The sequence below is a fragment of the Zootoca vivipara genome, chromosome 1 (assembly GCF_965207765.1).
Source record: "Zootoca vivipara chromosome 1, rZooViv2.hap1.1, whole genome shotgun sequence".
NCBI lineage: Eukaryota > Metazoa > Chordata > Lepidosauria > Squamata > Lacertidae > Zootoca > Zootoca vivipara.
This window is the reverse complement of record NC_142582.1, coordinates 22653987-22667688: the sequence shown is the minus strand read 5'-3', so window position 1 is coordinate 22667688 and position 13702 is coordinate 22653987. Positions and strand designations below refer to the sequence as shown.

At 44.3% G+C, this 13702-nt stretch overlaps 1 long non-coding RNA gene across 1 annotated transcript in view; it reads left to right on the top strand.

Moving 5' to 3' along the window:
- LOC148687496 (uncharacterized) overlaps nt 1-13702 on the top strand; it is a 54796-nt gene that overhangs the window by 24569 nt on the left and 16525 nt on the right. Inside the window, exon 3 of the long non-coding RNA XR_015947794.1 lies at nt 12953-13150. This is a non-coding gene — a long non-coding RNA (uncharacterized LOC148687496). The remainder of the gene's footprint in view (nt 1-12952; nt 13151-13702) is intronic.

Sequence of the window (13702 nt, the reverse complement as noted above, 5' to 3'; positions counted from 1 at the left end):
AAGTGCAGTTGATAAATAGGTACCGCTACAGTGGGAAGGTAAGCGCCGTTTCCATGCGCTGCTCTGGTTCGGCAGAAGCGGCTTTGTCATGCTAGCCACATGACCTGGAAGCTGTACATTGGCTCCGTTGACCAGTAAAGTGAGATGAGCGCCACAACCCTAGAGTCGTTCACAACTGGACCTAATGATTAGGGGTCCCTTTACCTTTACCTTTATGCCTTTAGCAGCAAGGGGCCTACTGAATGATGGTTGAGGGGTGTGAAATCTGCTTCCTTTAAGTCTACATCCTGCCCCTCTCCATACCACCCTTTCATAAAATATCAGGGTGATTTATGCCAATGCCGCCTAGGTGTAGGTAACATGCAGGGCTGGTTCTAGGTAGAGCCCCGGTGGCGCGGTGTGCCAGGGCGCCGGGCCGGTAGGCGGGGCGCTGCACGGCGAAGCCGCGTGGAAACCATGCTGCGCCCTGCGAGGGTGGGGGCGCCGGAGCGATCTCCGCCCCTCAGCGCCAGGGCGCCCGACCTGCTCGAGACTGCCCTGGTAACATGCTTGTATACTGCCAGGAAGCACATTATTAAATATATATACCGTATATATATTGATCTGTGCTTTTTAATTAACAGAACTGAAATTGAGCTATTGTTTAGCCTTTGTCCTTCATTGCGAGGCTGAATATTGTGGTGAGGCCCTCAAGAATTTCAATCTAAGGTTAATCTTTGAAAATCAGGCTAGAGTGGATTAAATAGCAAGAAAGGGGAGGGCGGGGCGACACCCTTACTGCAGGTTAATGAAATGGACATAATCTAATCCAAAAGAAACTTAAGTGATTATAAATTGGAGATTACTATAGAATAAGTCCTCTGTAAGCCTTTTATACTTGACATTGTTATGTGTGACTTTCCCAAAGGGAACTTTATTTGATTTTGATCCATACAGTGGAGGGTTGTTGGTTTTTTTTTACTACTTTCTAATGTCTGGACTCTGTTTATATAACTAGATCAGTCATTTTTATAGGATTTTAATAACAAAAAGACTCCTTTTACAAAGAAAAAAAATAGATTAATAACTGCAGGGAAGCACGAAGAAATGCCACAGTTATCTGAAATGTTCTGTTCCTATAAAAGCCAAGGTTCATTGGATTTCCAAAGCGGGAGGGGGGGGGTTGCCTGCCAAAGTAATGCTTTTTCCATGTAGAAGTTTGTTTGTTTTTCGTGTTAACAAGCACCCCAAGCAAAAATCTGGGCTTCCAATAGTTGTTTTACATTGTTCAGCAACTAATTAAATTTGGAATATTACTGCACGCAGGCAGTTTTCAGACTGAGAATCTGGGCACGGACGATCCTCTCCCTCTGTCTTTGTTTCAGAGTGGTCTGTAGCAAATCAGATTTGATTCTTCTTTGCTTTATTCTACCATTCTGTATAGTGTTCATTAGCTTCCAAACCTATCGAGCTCGTGGGGCCACTTAAACCCTGATGGAACTGCCGTAATTTCACGAGAATTCACTGGGGACGCATTTCACCCAATAGGCTTAAGTCTAATGAATTAAGCTATAATAATGGTAGAGCACATGGCAGGGGAGTAAATATGGAGCGGATCTTGGAAGGAATGGAGTCCACTATACGATGAGTATTAGGAATGGCTTCAAAATGCATTCACATAACCTTTTGCTTATAAAACACCCAGGACGCTCAGGAGACTGGAGGCCAGTAATTCAGGCAGGTTCCATTGCTGAAACATGCCCCCCCCTTTCCCCTCTTTTGCTTTTTGGACTCCAGTCAAGCAATCTGGACAACTTGGTTTTCCTGCCCGTTGAATATTCCTCAAGCCCCAGTGTTTCGTTGCTCCAGAGCATTCTGGGAAATGGCAACTAGACTTAGATGCTCATCCCTGGATACAAACCTGCTTGGTGTTTTGCTCCTGCCCACCGCTAGGTAAAAGTAAAAGGTAAATGTCCCCTGCATGGTTAAGTCCAGTCATCTCACTTTTCAGGCTGAGGGAGCCGGTGTTTGTCCACAGACAGCTTTTCAGGTCATGTGGCCAGCATGACTAAACCGCTTCTGGCGAAATGGAACACCATGACGGAATGCACGGAAACACCGTTTACCTTCCCGCCGGAGCGGTACCTATTTATCTACTTGCACTGGTGTGCTTTCGAACTGCTAGGTTGGCAGAAGCTGGGACAGAGCAACGGGAGCTCACCACCGTTGTGTGGATTCGAACCGCTGACCTTCTGATCAGCAAGCCCAAGAGGCTCAGTGGTTTAGACCACAGCGCCACCCGTGTCCACCACTACAGCCAGGTCAATTTGTGAGGAGAGAGGAGGCAGCCCACCAGAGGGCATATAACCTGGAGTTCGTCCTGGTTTACTCTATTAGATCGTTTCCATCCGAATATATTGGACACACCCTAGTGAATGTTAATAATGTTAAGGTCCCGCAAATTTCACTGAAGTGTTCAACACACATTCCATCCTCTCATTGATATTGATTAGATATGGAAGTGCTTAACTTTGGTCTTATCACTCCCATTGTTTGAATAGAACTGAGAAGGGGGTTACATGCCTATAAGTCTTGGGTCTCCCCATGGCTGGCACGCTTGTAGCTTGAATTCCATAAAGGCATTGTGTGAATGGGCCCTCGGGTTCGTAGCAATTTATGGATGAGATGCAGTAAGATCTGTTTTCATTGTAGGGATTTACAACCAAGTGCTTCAGGCCATAAATCTCTAATCCTGAAAACACTGAATGGGATTTTTTTTCCAGCCATCAATAAATCTGATATTTTATTCTCAAGGCTTTAAGGGAAGCCCAAGCATTATTGCATTAATGCAGCTTGAAATTATTTGCACTGGGATTTTTTTTTCCTTAAAGGAGCCACTTTCACTGAAAGAAATCCAGAAAATGATTGCAGATATTTACAATGATCTCAAGGACTGCTTCATTGTCCATGAAAATTAAAATTAAAATCTTCACAGATGGAACAGACTCCCTTCATTTTCCCTCTATTGTTACAGATAGATGGAACCATCGTTTTGCTCCACAAGTAGATCATCATTTGAAATGAGAATGGGGGCTCCAAAATGTGGCTTCCTCTTCCCCACATCTAAAGGGCATCTCACTCATTCTGAGCCCCACTTGGGGCTGGTTTTGAACCAACTTAGCAACTTACCTTGCCAAAAGTGGATTGAAAAGTAAATGTATTTAAGGTCCGCCAGAAAGAAAATAGGAAAGGGGTCAAAAGTATCTCCTGCTTTCACAGATAGTGCTGAATCCATGAGGACTCTCAGGCTGCAAACTTGATCCTTCAGGAGGAGTTCAAAAGTATCTCCTGATTTCAACCTTATCTAGAACAGATCAAGCACATCCATTTATAAGGATTTAAAAAGGGCCTTCAAGGAGATGCTGGCAGCCAATCTTAGACCAGCATCTTGCTCTGATGCCTATGCGAAGCCCACAAGCGAGACCTAAACATAACAGCAGTTTTCCCTTCTATGGGGAACATAGCTGCCAAGTTTTCCCTTTTCTCACGAGGAAGCCTATTCAGCATAAGGGAATTTCCCTTAAAAAAAGGGATAACTTGGCAGCTATGATGGGGAAGGGGTTTTTTTATCTGTTGTTTTATTATGTTTTTACATGTGTTGGAAGCCTCCCAGTGTGGCTGGGGCAACGCAGCCAGATGGGCAGGGTATAAATACAGGCATCCCCAAACTGCAGCCCTTCAGATGTTTTGGCCTACACCTCCCATGATCCCTAGCTAACAGGACCAGTGGTCGGGGAAGATGGGAATTGTAGTCCAAAACATCTGGAGAGCTGAAGTTTGGGGATGCCTGGTATAAATATAACAGCAGCAGCAGCAGCAGCAGCAGCAGCAGCAACAACAACAACAACGTTTTCCACACATCCTGCCTGCAGCAGTTGAGATAGAGCATAGCTGGTTAGTAGCCATTCAGGCTACATGGTTTCATTAATCCAGAATCTCATCTGGATTAAGTTTCATTTTGTTCATCCTCATCCATCCCAAAACTTCTGGAAGAAGGAAAGATCACCATCAACATTCTTCAGCATCAACTTCGTTGGACAGGTCATGTAGTGTGGATGCCTGATTATTGTCTTCCAAAGCAACTACTCTATTCCAGACTTAAAAATAGAAAGTGTAATGCTGGTGGTCAACAAAAGAGGTTTAAAGGCTCTCTCAAGGCAATTTTTTTTAAAAAAATATATATAATATAAACACCTACAACTGGGAAACACTGGCTTGTGAGCGCTCCAGTTGGAGAACAGTCTTTACCAAAGGTGTCTTGGGCTTTGAAGATGCTTGAACTCAGGATGAAAGGGAGAAACGTGCTAAGAGGAAAGCACATTTGGCAAACCCTCACCGTGATCAACTCCCACCCGGAAACCTATGTCCCCACTGTGGAAGGACGTGTGGATTCAGAATTGGCCTCCACCGTCACTGTGAAGACAGTGTTCATGGAAGATCACCAAACAAGAAGAAGAAGACCATAGCTGGTTAGCAGCCATTCAGGCTGCATGGTTTCCTTAATCCAGAATCTCATCTGCATTAAGTTTCACCTTGTTCATCCTCATCCATTCCAAAACTACATTCAGACACCTGTTCAGGAGTTCCACAACCTCTCCAGGATTCGTAGATGGAAATGAGAACTGTGTGTCATATTGATGACACACAACCTTCTGCATACTGATGGCACTTTAGCCTAGACCTCCAGCTGCCTTTCCCCAGTAGTTTCACGTAGATGTTAGAGCATCCATCCAAAAAATAAATGGCTCAGAGTTGGAGAAGAAATCCCCATGTATCACCAACAGAGTCCATCCTTCCAAAAATGACCGGAGCCACTGCAACACTGCGCCCAGCAGGCTTAATCAGAGCCAGTGAACTAGAAGGATTCCATAGTACTGGAAGCTGCTGGGAGGACATGGAGGACCAAGGGAGTCCCACTCTACTCCCCAGCATAAATCATCTGCCAGGGTGACCAAGGCTGCTTTTGTACCATACCCAGGCCAAAACCAGAATGGAATGGATCCAAATAATCAGTATCATCCCACACTATCCCATACATGAGAAGGAGTTTCTGAGACCTCACACACTATTTAATTTGGGAGTGAGTTGTTATATAGTTCAGGGAACCGTAGTTGGAAGAAGGCACATGGCATCCTGAAAAATTCAGAGAAGTACTCAGGTCTCATAAAGGAATCTTTGCTTTCTGGTCAGCATTTTTGGATTGACTTTGCACCTAATATATCATGGCATTTCTCTGATAATTCTCTTTCATGTACTACATTCATCATTATCATTATTAAAGATTAGAAGTCCAATATGATAAAATTAAATCAAATTCATATCCTAACATATTAATTTGTTAACAGCTACCAAGGCAGCTAAATTAACATAATGGAATATAAACTGGAATCAGTATAACCAACAGAACATTCAAAGTTTAAGTATAGTTTTCTCTCTCTTTTTTTTAAAGAAACAAAGTTGTTTACTTTAATCTACTGACATTTCATTTTGTGATTAATTTTAGACTAACAGTATAAAAACTACAAACTCATTTTAATGTGACAAGCATTTGGTAATTAATTTTCCAACAATGCTATGGGATTCTAAAAGGCACTCTTCATTTGACATGTATTTTATAATTTATTTTAAAACAATGCTGCACAAATCTGCAAAGGCATTATTCATCGGAGAGTTCATTAATTATGCAAATGTGCTGCAATTAACAAATCTGTTCTGAGGATGGCATTTGCATAATAATGAACTTCATGTTTGTGACATTATTTAATAAGATACCTTTGTGCCCCCCCCCCACAAAACACCCCTGCGAGTCCTTTGAATCAGGAGGTGGTTAAAAAAAAAGATCAGCAGTCTTTGAAAATAAAAATGAGATCCAGGAAACACTATTTTAAAAAAAACAAAATGATTTCCAATACTAATAATAAATATACTGCTATAACTTCTGCAACATCATTTGTCTTTAATTTACATTCAAGAAAACAGTGTAATAATAAGCTGGACTTATTTGGGCTGCTGGGCATCCATTCAAACGGCATACAAATAAGTATTTTGTATTGCTAGTGTGCACCAAAAATGATTCTTAAATGACGGGTACTATAATAAGGTCCTCTCTAAGAAACACAGAGCCAATTGCCTGAGATGACCAGGCAAAAGCAATTGATGCACTAAGCTGATAGAATAGCTTGCCTGCGCCTCACAGAATGGCTTCTCACATTCCAACAGATGCTGAAAAAAGGAAGCAGCCATCATGCTCATCAACGCCATACATTTAAAGCACATTGCTCACCCTCCAAAGAATCCTGGCAACTATGTATATTTGTCGAAAACCTCAGTTTTTATGCTCCTGTGGCATTTCAAAGAAAGCCTAACAAAAGGTTTGTTGTTGTTGTTGTTTAGTCGTTTAGTCGTGTCCGACTCTTCGTGACCCCATGGACCATAGCACGCCAGGCGCTCCTGTCTTCCACTGCCTCCCGCAGTTTGGTCAAACTCATGTTCGTAGTTTCGAGAACACTGTCCAACCATCTCGTCCTCTGTCGTCCCCTTCTCCTAGTGCCCTCAATCTTTCCCAACATCAGGGTCTTTTCCAAGGAGTCTTCTCTTCTCATGAGGTGGCCAAAGTATTGAAGCCTCAGCTTCACGATCTGTCCTTCCAGTGAGCACTCAGGGCTGTTTCCATCAGAATGGATAGGTTTGATCTTCTTGCAGTCCATGGGACTCTCAAGAGTCTCCTCCAGCACCATAATTCAAAAGCATCAATTCTTCGGCGATCAGCCTTTCTTGATGGTCCAGCTCTCACTTCCATACATCACTACTGGGGAAACCATAGCTTTAACTATACGGACCTTTGTTGGCAAGGTGATGTCTCTGCTTTTTAAGATGCTGTCTAGGTTTGTCAACAAAAGGTTGCTAGACTGCAAATGTGAAAAGAAAGAAAGAAAGAAAGAAAGAAAGAAAGAAAGAAAGAAATCCCCCCTCCCCCCCTCTCTGCCTCCACATGCTTTGGTTCCCCTATTTGCACGAGTTCTATAATGTTCTATAAGATTGGTGTAGATCCGCCCGAGGCCAACCTTCGCCAACCAGCTACTCTCCAGATGTTTTGGGCAGCAGCTCCAGCATCATATGGCCATGCCAACTGGGGCCAATGGGAGCTGTATTACAGAACATCCGAAGGTGGTGACGGCTGCACTAGACTTACTCACATTTTGCTATAAAGGAGAGACAGGAGAAATGTACTCGAAGAGAGAAGAAGCCTAACCCTCAGGTATGAGCAGGTACATTTGCAGCCTAAGTCAATGCATGCTTTATTGGGGTTGAAACCCAAAGCAAACAAAGAAACAAAAAAACCAGTCACTTGTCTTGGCTTTCCACAGTATTTCTTTTAACGTTTAGCCAAAATCTGGCTAACTTCTACCCATTTGCTAGAGTTGTGCCCTCGATACACTGAAGCTGGAGGAAAGTTGGCACATGCATGTTCTTCTGAAGCATAATTTCAAGTCTTCATTAGTTCATGTTCCAGTTCCTAAACATTTATCCACAACTAAATTAGTTTCTTCAAAAAGAAGTGATAATGAGGCAAATATTATTTGTCTAGAAATATTCCTGATTTGTTTGTCAAGGCCCTGTGAGCACCCGGTCCCCTAGTGGTTAAATAAGTAGAAAAAACACAGTATGTTGGTTTTATGGGATCAAATAAGGCCTCAATCTCCTCCAGCACCATAATTGATGCTTTTGAATTATGGTGCTGGAGGAGATTCTTGAGAGTCCCATGGACTGCAAGAAGATCAAACCTATCCATTCTGAAGGAAATCAGCCCTGAGGGCTCCCTGGAAGGACAGATCGTGAAGCTGAGGCTCCAATACTTTGGCCACCTCATGAGAAGATAAGACACCCTGGAAAAGACCCTGATGTCGGGAAAGATTGAGGGCACAAGGAGAAGGGGACGACAGAGGACAAGATGGTTGGACAGTGTTCTCGAAGCTACGAACATGAGTTTGACCAAACTACGGGAGGCAGTGCAAGACAGGAGTGCCTGGCGTGCTATGGTCCATGGGGTCACGAAGAGTCGGACACGACTAAACGACTAAACAACAACAAGGCCTCAACTTTATTGGTTGCAGAAGTGAAGGTTTTGGCCATAGGTACTGAGGTAAGCAGTCGCATATTCCACTCCAGCAGTGCCTCTAAGGGTAAACCCAACTGGGGTGGATGCCCTATGACCTACGTCAAATCAGGGAGTCCCCCAAGTGCTCTCCGTTGGAGTAGTGGTATGACCCTAGCCCTCATCTGGGCTTCAGACAGGAGCCACTCCTCCCAAATCCTTTTAACAGGATATCCTTTCCCGTGGAGGGGCAGGTGGAGGCTACAACCTTCCCTCCATCCAAGATCTATGGTTACTCAATGCCTATCTGCCTTACAAAGTTGTGACAATTGCTAGGAGGTAGGTGAAAACCAAATGGCTGGTGCCAATTTGCCAAGTGGGAAAAATTCCTTCCCAGCCCCGAATCTGACAATTCGTGGTTGTAGCAAGGTCGTAACATCAACAAAACCACTAACAGAGCGAGGGTGGGAGAACCAGCGAGGAAAAAGAGGCTGAATGGCTTGGCAGGCCTGAATTATATCCTGGCCCTGGGTGTGGGGCCAAGTGCCACCATTGGTCAGTTGATCCTGCACCCTAGGGAACGCCCCCAAATTTCTGCCACCATTGGCCAAATAATTGCCGGTAGGCAGGCAATTTGGTCTGCCATTTTCTGGTTCACTTATGCCCTGGAAGTTTTATCTAAGTTTTCCAGTAGATATTTACTAAATTCGATATTTACTAAGATCTGTTGGAAGCATCATAGAAACATAGGAAGCTGCCTTATGCTGAATCAGACTATTGGCTTATCTAGTTAAATACTGTCTACAGTGATTGGAAGTGGCTCTCCAAGATTTCGAAAAGGAGTCTTTCCCAACCTCAGCTGGAGATGCCAGGGATTCAGCTAGTAGGTTACAAGCAGGCACACTGTTACCCATGGGCACCACTTTGGCAAACCCTGCTCTTGCACATCTAGCTGCTGCCTAGGGCTCTAGACTGTGTTGAAAGTGAGCATGCTAATATAAGAAAAATCATAACCTAGCAGGTAGGAACACAGCAATGTACACAGTGATACAGAACATAAACTGTATATCTATATCTATTATGTTTTACTTCTCTATCCTGAGCCATTCTTGCTTTGTTGTGGGAGGGAGGGGGGGATGCCCAGTTTTCTAAAGACATATATATATATAAAGTTACAGAAGCCCCCCCTTTTTACATTGAAAGTCACTTCACATTAGAGCATCAGAGTGTGTGTGTGTATTTTAAAATCTTGTTTCCATTCTTTATTAAGATGCTTTGCGTAATTAGTAGGGCTTCCATTGGAATAAATGGCAATTTGGAATTCGTCCAAATTGAATTGGGGGGGGGCAAAAAAGGAGCACTAGCAATGGGTTGCATGATAAGAGAGACAAACTTCTCTAGGGCAGATGTGTTTGGTGCTGTTTGGCCCTGCTTAAATGAAATCTATGGAATCCTTGTGGAATTTAAGATGGAATAAGAGTAAGTGGGGAGGAAAGGAACGCAAAGCAAAACAGATTTGCAGCCAGAAGGGCAATTCACTTATAGTTTAATGAAAAACCCCTAAAACCAGACAGAATTATGTATGCTACACTGAAATTTGTTTTGGAATTAAAGAGCCTATAAATAAATGCAAAATTATGACTACACATTTTCCATTATTGAATTCCTTTTGCATCAAGAGGAGCCGATTCAAAATCCTTATTGCCAAATGGAATTATGTTGAGTTGATTTTTCGTTTTCGTGACAGTATTATAATAGCTCTCCCAAAGCTGTTCTGGGGGAGGACTGTGTCACTCGTTGCAAATCAAAAATTCCAATGTGGCAATTCTAAATAAATAAGATTTATATGAAAAAAAAATAAGGTTGGGGATTGGGGAGGAGGCATGCGCATACATACCCATACACAGTGTGTGATTCACTGAACTCCAATGCCCTCTAGTATTTTGGGGTACTTTTGTGAGAAAATTAAAAAAATAAGCTTATTACTTATTTGGTTATAAATGCTTCATAAGGGTAATTTTTCCTATTGAAGAGAGCAGTTCTCCACATTTCCACATCAGTCTGTGATTTATTTCTTTTTAAAGTCCTCATGAAAATTAATCAAAATTTTAGTGTGATTTTCTCATAATGGGCACATATTGCAAACCATTTCCCCCCTAATATAATGGACATTTGTATGTTATTTTCACTATATGCATGTTTTACCCTAGAATATGTGTGTCCCCCCCCCAATGCATTACTTGGCTAGAGGGTTGCACTGCAAAATTTGGAGACACATGCGTTTCGAAAGATGACTGTTTGGGTTCACATATGATTTTGGGAAGGTGAAAATTAGGTAGGTTTGGTTTTAAATGAGAACAGAGTAAAATTTCTCCCCCAGGGTGAGAGAACCTGTTGGTGGAATCTTTCCGGCCAAGTCAGAGATGGGGGGGAAGTGTGCATACCAGGGATATTGTACTTTTCCTGAATATTTCATCTCTGCTAGGAAGCATGGCTTTTATTTGTTAATTCCTTTTATTGTTGCGAGCTGCTTTGAGCTCCACTTGATAGAACAGTGACAAACAGTTGTTAAATCAAGTCAAACAATTGCTCCATTGGTGGACTCTGACAGTGGCTTCCAAAGGTCATGCAGGATAGCCTTGAGGAAGAATTCACAATTCCATGTTGCTGCATGGGAGCCTAGCTTTTTTTCTTAAAAACAAAAACACTTTCCGAAAAGAAAGTGGTGCCCACAGCCCAGAGGAGTAGCAAGCCCAGGTGGTACCCGGGGCAGATTTTTTTTTGTCACACACACACACACCCCACGCCACTTTGCCAGGGAGCTGGCAAAGCTGCGCCCTCTTGAGAGCCACGGCTCCCGTCCGTCTCCCTCCCTCCCTCCCCAGTTCGCTGTAAAGCGGCAAAGTAGGAGGTGCTTACAGTGAGCCAGGGCTGGAGGGAGACTGGGAGGGGGCCCCAGCTTGCCGTAAGCGGCTCCCGCTTTGCCACTTTACAGCAAACCGGGGAGGGAGGGAGGAAGGGAGGGAGGGGGAGCCATGGCTCCCGTCCGCCCCTCCCTGGCTTGCTTTAAAGCGGCAAAGAAGCCGCTTACGGTGAGCCAGGGAGGGACAGAGGCTGGGAGGGGCGGGATCCTCCGCTTGCAGCTGCAGCTGTGAACGCAGGATCCTCTACATGCGGCTGCAGCGCCGCCTTGTCACCCCTGGTGACGTACCACCGGGAGTGCACTGCCCCCACCGTTGCGACACCACTGCCCCTGCCTCATGGTGATCCTCACTGGTGTCAGCCTTTTGGGATTAACTCAGTGGCATAGCGTGGGTTGCCAGTGCCCAGGGCCATGCAGAGGTGGGGATAGGGTGGGAGGAAGGGAAACGGATGGAGTACACATGCACATTCTACTGCCTAACCCCATCTGCATCACCTAGGAGATTGCTGCTGCACAGATAAGAGTTGTTCTGTTGTCTGGAGAGGTCACTTCCTGGTTTGCATGGAGAAGCCGTTTTAACAACAGAACCCAGCAACGGAAGCACAGAACTGTATTGAGGCTGCATAGGATGTTGAAATTTTGCACCCCCTAACAATTTTGCGTCTGGGGCATCAACCCCTGTGCACACAACTCCCACACTATGCCATTGGGTTAACTCACTGAAAGGTGACTTGCCGCATCCTGTGAGCTGCATGTTTTATAGCCCCATGGGCCCAGTCCCAACTGCACAGAGCTTCTTCATCACCTCCCGAGCAAACTTGTCTTTGCTGCAGGTGCATCGTATCACACAGTTCTGGCTGTTCCCCCAAGACTCATTGCTGAATGTCACATAACAAGCTCACGGACTTTCAACCTGCCGCTAGGATTTCAGCGGAGAACGAAATGTTTCAAAAGCTCTAGTCCACCCAAGAGGAAAATGCTATCCCTGCATTGTTGAGGTTAGAATCATAGAAACGTAGAGCTGGAAGGTACCATGAGGGTCATCTAGTCCAGTGTTTCTCAACCTTTTTTGGGCCACGGCACACTTGTTCCGTGAAAAAAATCACGAGGCACACCACCATTAAAAAAGTTTAAAAAATTAACTCTGTGCCGCCCTATATTATAATTATGACTGTAAGAAACACTTGCCAAATATTGCTTTCCAGCGGGTCAGCGAAGTGTATTGGCGGCCGCCAGGCTCGTTTGCACTGAGCTTTGGGAAAGAGGAGGAGAAATATTGCTTTCCGGCGGGTCAGTGTAGCTTATTGGCGGCCGCCAGGCACGTGACAATGCAAATCGCCCTTCTCGTCGTGGCACGTCGCGGCACACCAGCCAGCGTCTCGCGGCACACTAGTGTGCCGCGGAACAGCGGTTGAGAAACGCTGATCTAGTCCAACCCCTGCAATGCAGTAATCTTTCGCCCAATGTGGGGCTTGAACCCATGACCCTGGGATTAAGAGAGCTATGCTCGGGCAATTGAGCTATACATATCATATGAAGCCAAAGTGGAAATACCCACACATAAGATAGAGGTGTGGGGGGATCCCAAGACTTTTCACAACTGCAAAGGAAATTTTGGGGGGTGGGGGCGGGTATAAGGAGGGGAAAGCTTCAAAACCGCCCACAGCATGCTCAGTGGACAAAAACTATCGAATGACCGACTGTTGCGTGAAAACGCATAACGAAAGGAACAGAATGGAGTGGCTATAGCAACTTGCCCCAAAGCAATATTTTTATTGCTGGTCTTACTCATTATGTCTTTGCCTCATATGGGGGTGGGGGAACATCCATTGCAGTCTATGAAAACACACCCATTCCTGCTGGTAAATTTCATTGGCCTTACTCTTTTCATGCAGAGACCGTACCGTTCATTGAATTCATCTGAAGGAATCTTTGGTGCTGCTCTTTGGTGCCCTAGCTGGCTGGACAAAATTTCGGTGTCAGGGGAGAAGTGAAAACTTGAGCCACAAGAATCCTCTCTGGATGCAGAATCTTTGCAATAACGACGAGACAGATGTTGGTTTTCTGAGGCCTCCCGTTTCAAGTCAGCTTGGGTATATTTTGTTCCCTTCTCTTTCGCTGCTTAAATTCCCAAAGATCAGATTTGTTTTCGATAAATTGATTTGAAAAGATTTGTTTCTCAGCGGGTTACTAACTGGCTGCAGACACAAAATGTGTGCACTGGCTGTGTAGTTTCAAGAGTGGTAACAGGTAGTCTGTTATGTTTTAGCCACACCTTGGATGCTATCCCAAGTCTATTCACCGGGACAAAATTGTATCATGGCAACTTTAATAACTCCCACCATGCAGCCTTCATAGGATCGTATGCTAATGACAAAGATGCTCTAATAATTAGGCCTAAAGCCCCACTGAATGTAACACCTTCCAATTAGCACGCCGCAGCATGGATTCTACTGTTAAGATTAAACAACAAAGCCAAAAGAGGGAGAGGGGGGAATGGTTATCAGTACACATAATAGAAAATAATTGATGAAGTTGGAGGGTGTGATTATTTGGTGGCTACTTTACAGTTGTGTGTGCATGCACACACACCACACAAGTTAAAGAAACCCCACTTAATCTCTGGCTACCTCTTTGAAGTTAAT